The sequence below is a fragment of the Petaurus breviceps genome, unplaced genomic scaffold, assembly GCF_028583685.1.
Source record: "Petaurus breviceps papuanus isolate PSGF00001 unplaced genomic scaffold, PetGlider_PUasm1.0 178, whole genome shotgun sequence".
In the NCBI taxonomy this organism is placed as follows: Eukaryota; Metazoa; Chordata; class Mammalia; order Diprotodontia; family Petauridae; genus Petaurus; species Petaurus breviceps.
Window position 1 is genome coordinate 6,620,215 of NW_027185777.1, and position 6,000 is coordinate 6,626,214.

Sequence of the window (6,000 nt, forward strand, 5' to 3'; positions counted from 1 at the left end):
CTTGTAAATACATAGTTATCTGCCTGTTTCTCCCGTTAGAATGTGAGCTCTTTGAGGGCAGGCATCATGTTTTTGCCTTTATTAGTATCCTAGGTGCTTAGCGAAGTCCGTGGCATATGTTGAGTGCTTAATAAATGCCTGACTAGGAGGTGGGAAACCTTCGATCTGGAGAACACATATGGCTCTCTAAGTCTTTAAGTGTGGTTCTTTGACTGAATAAAAAATTCACACAACAAATCTTCGTCACTATGCTGATCTCAGTAGTCTGACTCTAAGGACCCTGGGAGAGCAGCCGCAGAGTTCTCTTTCTCCTCCTAGTGCCGTTGAGAAGTAGGATTGATTTAGAGAGCCTGAAACTCTTTAAATCTTTGAAGTGATTCTCAGTGGTTTGGGGTCAAAATCAGCAGTAGGATCTTGTTAGGACTGGACAGCTTCCATAGGAGAAAAAGAAAAGTTCTGTTAATAAAGAGGTGGATGGTGCAATATAAGACAAAACAAATTCTGGGGGCCTGGGGTTCAAATCCCAGATATGCCACTTAGGTTCTGGCCTCAGAGCTGTAGGATCTTGGGGAAGGTACTTTCCATCTCTGGGCCTCAGTTTCCTCATCTGTAAAATGAGGAGGTTGGACTAGATGATCTTGAAGATTTCTTCTTGCCATAAATCATTTGCCAAAAAACTAAAATTTTCAGAAGTGGCAACCCCCTTATTACCCTCTCCTCAAATAGGTGTCCACAAAAACAGGAATTATGATCACTATTACATCATTATCAAATGAGTCTCGAATCCTCACTAAGCAGAAATTAGTAACTGTCTTAGAAAGCTGGAGGTGGGAGTCTGGAATTCAGAATCCCCATTGCCCATTTCCTACTTCAACTTTTATACACCATTTTTCCTTAGGTTTGCTTTGACCAGAAATGTCCATAGGTCCTTCCAGTCCATGAGAACACTGTGTGATTGTTTGCTTTGAAAGGCAGGGAGATGTGGGCCACAGCTGTAAGGGTTGTATAGAGAAGGAAAATGAAGCTGAAGGAAGGAAGGCTTGATAAAATTTTTGATATAGGTCTTTCCTGTTTGAGGGATTGGGAACATTTCTACTCTGCAGGTGCTTTTGAAAGTGGCCAGTAAGAGAACCTTAAAATAGTACTGAAATAGAGATAGCTAAAGAAGAAAATTAGAGAGGAATTTCCAAACCTTGCACAAGGTCAGCCATTTATGATCGGCAGATATGGGACCAACCAAAGATTTTTAAAAGAAGTGTAAAATGGTGACAAAATGTGGAAAATGCAATATTCTCTCTTTCACGGTTGCAACTGATGCAGAATATGATTCTTGTGGCCTTCATATATGAATTTGAAGATAGAGGCCATTATGGTTCAGGAAAACTTACCTGGGGTTTGTCTCTCTGTCGTAAACATCTGCATCATAGTTGATTCAGTAGAATATTAAACCAGCAGTATCAGACCTATTTGTGAGGCCATCAGGATTTGAGAGCCCATGATTTCCTTCCTTCCTTCCTTCCTTCCTCTCTTTCTGTCTTTCTCTGTCTCTTTCTTTCTTTCTTTTTTTGACATACTTCTGATTTCATTGATGGAGGGAACTCCCAGTGAGAAAACACCAGTTACCAATGCAGGACAGAGAGGGTCTTATAACTACTTAGAGTCTTATACTTACAGGGTTACTTGGGCTTACTGAAAAGTTGAGTGACTTACCAATAGGTAACCAAGACCAACCTTGAACCCAGGCCTTCTTCCATCAGATACCAGCATCCTAGTGAATTTGAAGAAACAAACACAGCCACTCAGCCTATTCTTTAAAAATAAATTTTTTTATCAACATGTTTTGTTTTTATATTACTTAAATTTCACCCTGAATCCATCCTCCCCTCCCCCTAAATTCCCTCTATGTTTTGAGGTTCTTAAAAAAAAAGATAAAAATGCATTGGGCAAAGGGAATCCAACAGATATGATTTGTCTCAATTTCCATAAAGTTTTGGCTAAAGATTCCTCAAAAAGGCACTGAGAAATTAAATACCCTTAGGGGACAAATATTTGAAAAGTTAAAAAATCAGTTAAGGACTAGAAAACAATGTACCATAGTGAACATATGTTCCCCAGAATGAAAAGAAAATCAACCCAGCCGTATTATGGTTCTAGGTTGGTACTACTTAATATATTTATCATATTAATCATTGGAAAGCTGAAAAAGTTTGCTGATAGCTCCAGGGTCTTATATCACTTATACATAGTGGAAGCAGACTTTACCCTACCACTATTTATTGACCCTACCATTATATTTACCTGATTTCTCAAAAGGTTGTTGTTATTGTTCTTTTTTCTCTCCTTCCCCTCCTCCTTCCCTTTTCCCTCCTCTTCCTCTTCCCTTTTCTCCCTCTTCCTTCCCTGGTTTTTCTGTGCTAGGCTTTGTGATGCTGCAACAAAGTGGGATTTCCTTGGATTTCAGATTCAGTGTTTTTATGGGGGAGTAAGTATAGACAGAAGGAAAAACATTTGTATCTTCCCTGCTGACTGACTCATAGCCCATTAGCAGTGGAGACTGGTCTGGTCCTGTTGAAATTATTTTACACAGCCATGTTTGAAGCTATAAGGAATCAGGAAGTTGTGCTTATAATTCTTCTGAGAGACCCTTGCTGACTCAAAATATTAGCAATAACATCAGAAGTCCTTGATAGACAACCAAACTAGGCACTCCTTCATCCTGAGATCTGTGAGATTGTAACACAAATGTAAAAAAAAAAAATGCCCCCAAAGAAACACCATGTGCCATTCCTCACAGATAACACAATAAGGGAAACTTTGATTCCAAAGAACACAAATGAATTTGAAGTGACAAACGTTGTCCTGTTGGGTTTTTTTTAAGCCAACATGATTCTGTGGTGTATTATTAGCAGCATGCTATGAAATGACTGTAAAGTCATCTGCTTGACATTGACACTCATCAGGTTCTTCTGTCTTGTTTTGATCTCTGAATATTAAGAATATGGAGAAATGGGAAGGGAGTCTAGGAAGAAGCAGTGAAATGAGGTTGAAAATAGAACTCAGAAGGAAAGGCCAGAGAGGTTCATCCAACTTCTCCTTGGACAACAGAACACTAAGGGGACACAAATATTTTCAAGCTCAAGATGATGGATACCCACCTATTGTTCTCCATTTCTATGGTGGCAAGAGGAATGAGCTTATATTGTAGGAAATTCGCTTAGTAGTTGGTGTAGTTGATCTAGGGAAAAGAAATAACTATTATCTCTTAAAAGTATTAAACATTAGAACAAGTTGCTTACCAACAGAAGTTATAGAACCTTTATTGTTAGAGATCTTTTAAAACTGGACTGACTAAGGCAGCTAGGTGGTACCACCTCAGAGTCAGGAGGACTTAAACCTCAGACTTTTACTAGTGATGTGACCCTGGGCAAGTCACTTAACCATAATTGCCCCCACAAAAACAAAAAACAAACAAAAAAAAACTGGGCTGACAACCAGCTGATTTTGATTATTACAATGTAAACCTACCTAAAATAGGGAGCTGCAATAAATTACCCTCAGAAATCCTTTCCAGCTGCAAAATTCTAGAATTTCTGTCAACACAAATATGAACATTCATATAAAGTCTGTGCCATTCTAAGTACTTTCATATATAGTGTCTCTTTGAACACCCACCAGTGGAGACAGAAGCATTTCATTGGTTTGATAATAGAGGAGCAGATGTGATTATACAAGCAATGACAGACCTGGTGTTAGCACCTGAAAATAATAATGTTTATACAATACTTTAATGTTTGCACAGCATTTTAAGTGTGTATGTGTTATCTAATTTGAACATCAATAACAAGTCTGGAGATATTCATCCCCAGATTACAGATAAAGCAACAAAGATTCAGGGAGTTTAAGTGATTTGTCCAGGGTCACAAAGCAAGTTATCATTAGGGCAGAGACTCTTAACAGCAACAACAACAATTGGCTTTTAGATAATGCTTTAAGGCTTACAAAGCACTTTCCATGTGTTATTTCATTTTATCCTCACAACAGCCCTATGAGGCTGGTGATATATGTTATTAATCCCCATTTTACAAATGAGGAAACTGAGACTGAGAAAGGTTAAGTGATTCGCCCAGGTTCACAGTTAGGCAGTGTCTGAGGCTGGATCTGAACTCAGTTCTTCCTGACTTCTCAACCTGGGATCTGCATACATTAAAAAAAAAATTAAAACACATTTTAATATAATTCGTTTCTTTTACAATGATATTTATTTTTTTATGCATTTAATAACATTATTCTGTGAAAGGGGATGTCTGTAGGCTCTATCAGAATGCCAAAGGGATCCATAACACAAAAAAGCTTTCATTAGAGGCAGGTTTGAATCCAAGTATTATCTGACTCATAGTTGAACACTTCATCCATTATACCTTCTTGTCTCCTGGTCTAGAGTTCTTTCTAGTACAAGTGTGACTTGTGGGAAGACATTTTCTTAGACCGTACTAGTTAATAGTGTAACTGAAGACTTTTTAATCCTGTTCCTTCAGAGCAACCAACATTCCCTGGCTTGGCTGATTTCTTGTTTAATAAGATAACAATAATTCTCCACAATCAGTCAGTCAATTAGCATTTATTAACCCCATATGCCAACTCTGGGACCAGTACTCCAGATACCACATTTTGTCTCTTACTAACAAAAGAAACTCACGTGAATGAATACTATGAAATACTGTTGGTTGGTATGCTAAAGAAAAGAAAACCCGTAAATTCCCATTCTAGGTTTTACAGCCTACTAACTAGTTCCTGATTCCCACTCTTGTTTGAGATTTGAAAAACAATTTAAGTAAAAATGTAACGATAATTGATAACAGCAGGCATCTTTCTGAGCAAAGAGATACACTCACAGTTCTACTCCATTGGTATGTTTAGAAATGGTTTTTAAATATATATCTTAGTGAAAATCATGACTTCAAAAGTCAGAGGCAATCATGGGGAGAGAGGAGATAGATAGTTTTTGGTTTTTCCAAACAACACTATTCAAACATCAGCTAAAATAAGACTGACATCCATTAGCAACATCATCTTAATTAAGAAACCCCCCCAAAACATCCAAACAATGAGTTTGAATAGTACAGTTAAGTAGACTAACCAACCAAATCTAGGAAAGTTGTTTTAATCTGTAACTTCTTCATTTGTAAGGGAAGAATAGAAGGACAAAGAAATCCTATTTCTGTTTCTCAGTTTGTGACCTACAATAAAATCCATCACTCCCCTCTCCCCTTTCAATTAGTCATTTGATAAACAATGAGGACAGATTCAACTCCTAAATAACTAGGAAACATCACTGATAGAAGAGGTCTGACTCATTTACAGACTTGATCCATCAACCATGACACAAGGTCCTTGCCACATTCCTGATTTTGCAGGTGTGCTCCATTGAAGCAAAAGTACAGGATGAAAGGCTCCTCCTAAGTTGGCATTTCTGTGGTGCTTTACTTCAGGAAGAAGTAGAATCTTTTCTCTTGCATGAAGAGGGGATCCACTCACATGGCTAAGTGCCTAGAATAGAGTGTCAGTCGGTCAGTGAAATAATAGATGAAAGGAAAACACAGCAATGAAGCAAAAGCCAAAAAAAAGGGGCAGGAGGTGAAAGGGCAAGAAAACTGTCAGTTTGGAAGAAACAATAGAAATAAGACCAGTAGCGAAAACAATCGCCTAGCTAGAAAGAGCACCACTTGTGATCTCATACAACCAAACTGAATATAAACAAATCACTTACAAGAACCAGAACACTGATATTTATACAATATCTCAATGTCAAAAGAAGAACATCAACAACAATTAAGTTGCTTTTTTTTTGAGTCAAAGAGGACTATGGAGTGACCCAATTTTAATCCTTTCATATCTTTTTGCTAGGACTTGTTATTCAGTTGTTCAGTCATGTCTGGTACTTCTTGACCCCATGGGGTCAAGATATATAAAGCACACGAGGCCCTTTTATGTTTCACTGTC